The following is a 3,070-nucleotide window of genomic DNA, read 5'->3' as shown; positions in this document are numbered from 1 at the left end:
GGATGTCCTCATCTGCAGCAACAAGCATCTTATTGTGTTTGGGTGGAATTTCTGCTTTTGTCAAAGCCCAATAGCCAAGGAATGCTCTTGTATGCAAACAAAATCAGCTGCAACATGAGGGGATACATGCCAGAGGAACCTTGGAAACCTCTCAGAGTAGGGCAGCAAATGGCTTCATAGGTTTGGGCTTGTATCATCTTCTGAGCATTGTTCATGTGCTGTTGGAAATATCATTATCTGATTGTCAGAAGGGTATATGTTCAAATTCTCACACTAATGAAATCCTTTGAAGTATACTATGGGAAATATAAGTGAAGCAATGCTTTATCTAGCATGACTTTTCATTAACATAAATCCTTTATTTAGTATCTGGTAGGAGTTCACGTAACACCAAATTTCTTATCATTAATAATTTTTAACTCAATTTATTCTTACTATGTGGCAAGCACTGATCTAATTTTTAGGCATATAGTAGTGTTTAAAATAAACAGAAAATTCTTACTGTCCTACTGAAGTTTTTATTCTAGTGTTCTGTGGAAGAGCCAGAAAACAAGCAATAAATAAATATATGTGGGGGCAATAATTAGTGTTATGAGGCACATAAAAAAGATAAGGTGACAGATGGCTACAGAAGGGGGTTTGGTAGAGATGTTATTTTAAAGAATCAACAGGATGGCTTCTCTGAACTGGTAACTTTGAACAAAGATCTGAGTGAAGGAAAGGAGAGAGACTTTTGAAGTTCTAAGGGAATAAGTAGTGTTGCAAACAGAGTGAACAGATAGAGGCCAGAGTGGCTAGAGCAGAATAAAATGGACAGTGTTATGAGATGAGGTCAGGAAGATAAGCAGGAACTAGATTGTATGGAGTCTTGTAGAGTGTGATAAAGGGTTTGGATTTCATCCTGAGTCATGAGAGATTATAAAAGGTCATGCAAGTTTTTGAGTAGGAGATTGACATAATCTGATTTATTTTTTAATAGATTATTCTGGTTGCTGCGCATGAAACTGGCAATAGGAGGTATGAGTGAAAGAGATAGAAGTCTGTAGTGACAATCAATGTGAGAGATGACAGTGACTTGGCCAGGATGATGATAGAGTTATCAGATGCTCTTGTTGTCAGAGTGTGACTTGAAGCTAGAGTCAAAAGCACTTGCCAATGGATTAGATAGAGTGATTACTAAGAGGTATAAAAACTGATCCCTCAGTTGGACCAGCTTCCCTGGTGGCTCAGCAGATAAAGAACCCACCTGCCAATGAAGGAGATTCAAGAGACACTGGTTCGATCCCTGGGTCAGGAAGATTCCCCTGGGGAAGGAAATGGTAACCCACTCCAGTATTCTTGCCTGGAAAATTCCATGGACAGAGGAGCCTGGTGGGCTGTAGTCTATGGGGTCACAAAGAGTCAGACGTGACTGAACATAAATGTCTCAGTTGGACCACATGAACTGAGTGAATAGTGGAATTATTTCAGAATGGGGGAAACTGGGAGAGAATGGAGGGATTGGAAGTGTTATGCTTGACATGATTCTTTGACATCTACATGCCAGTGTCAAATAGGCTAAAAGGAGGGGGAGGAACTGCGGATATGCCAGGAGCTGTCAGTGTATAGATAGAAATCAAATCTGCAAACAGAGGAAGTCACTTGGGGATAAGTGTGAATAGATACAAAAAGGGGGTGGAATTCTTGGGCATGCCAAAATATAGAATTCAGGAAGAAGAAACCATTCCAGCAAAAGACACAAAATGGAACAGATAGTGAGGTGCCCAGAGTATATGATTCCCTGAGAAATCATACTGAAGATTGATTCAGTGATTCCGAACAAGGGGGTGATTGAATGAGACTCCAATGTGCTTCTCCAAGCTGTTGTAGGGCACCTTGTGGAAACATTCAAAACATGTCTCTTGGCACAAGCAAAATAAATCAGAGTAAATAACATATTGACCATATATATACATATATAAAATAAGTATTATACTGTCTTTTTAAAAATCTTAATATATTTTAATTACATTAATACATTTCTCAAAAAGAGGAAAAATTTATTTCTTCATATTGGTCTAGCACAGTTACAAATAACATTACAGTCTCTATTTTCAAGCCTTAATATTTTCAAAATGGGATCTTCTTTGCATATTCATATTTTTCCAACTTTGTCCATCGATCTTCCCTCATGGTTGGTTGAAGAACTACTTTTTATTCATTTTAATTTCAAAAGCTTTTTTCATATGATTCAATACATATACATGTAGTAGTGGAAAGTCTTAAGCAGAAAGATAAGTTTGGCGGAGATTCGTAAAAATCCAATCTCACAATAAATTCCAGAAATTGCAATCCTGAGCATGAAAACATATGAAATGCTTCACAGATTTGCATGACATCCTTGTGCAGGGGCCATGCTAATCTTCTCTGTATCATTCCAATTTTAGTATATCTGCTGCTGAAGTGAACACATAAGTTTTATACTTTTTAATCAATTCCATTTTGTTTGATGATACAAAAATTAAAATATTTTGTACTTTTACAGTATTAGAGATGTGGATCAGTAAGTAAAGTTGATCAATTAGGAAAGGAGGCTTCAATATTAGGGAGAGATCGTAAATATCTGACTGAATCTCTTCCATGTCATCTTCTTTAATCCCCTAAACACTATCCCTAACCTCCCAGAGGAATCAAAGTAAATAACTGAAATCAAAACATACGAAGTACTAGCAAGTTTTACATCATTGTTTACAATTTTCTGAACCCCTTTGTTAAAAGAACATTCTTATTTAGGTTAGTTCCAACATATTATTTCCTTTTACCTATTATTCCTAGATTTCTCCCAGTGGTAAAACAGAATAGATTTAATTCTTGCTAATTATATCAATGCTTCAAAAATTATGCTCAAATTAAATCTTCTATGTAACATGCTTTTAACTATTATGATAATTAAATTTTGATCATCACCCATTTTTAAAATTTTCTCTTTTTAACATCACTACCAAAATGGTCAATAGAGGAAATTAGAATTAACATCCCCCTTCTCCCCTTTCCAGACAATATACTTCTATTAATGCTACTAGTCATATTG

At 36.0% G+C, this 3,070-nt stretch overlaps 1 non-coding gene across 1 annotated transcript; it reads right to left on the bottom strand.

Annotated features, from left to right (window-relative positions):
• Positions 1-2,343: 2,343 nt before the first annotated feature.
• LOC113890561 lies at positions 2,344-2,450 on the bottom strand. The gene has a single exon (XR_003510526.1). It is a non-coding gene; the product is annotated as a U6 spliceosomal RNA (small nuclear RNA).
• Positions 2,451-3,070: the final 620 nt, after the last annotated feature.

The sequence above is a fragment of the Bos indicus x Bos taurus genome, chromosome 3, assembly GCF_003369695.1.
Source record: "Bos indicus x Bos taurus breed Angus x Brahman F1 hybrid chromosome 3, Bos_hybrid_MaternalHap_v2.0, whole genome shotgun sequence".
NCBI classification, from domain to species: domain Eukaryota; kingdom Metazoa; phylum Chordata; class Mammalia; order Artiodactyla; family Bovidae; genus Bos; species Bos indicus x Bos taurus.
Note: the sequence above shows the minus strand (reverse complement) of the source record. Positions and strands in the feature narration are given on the sequence as shown.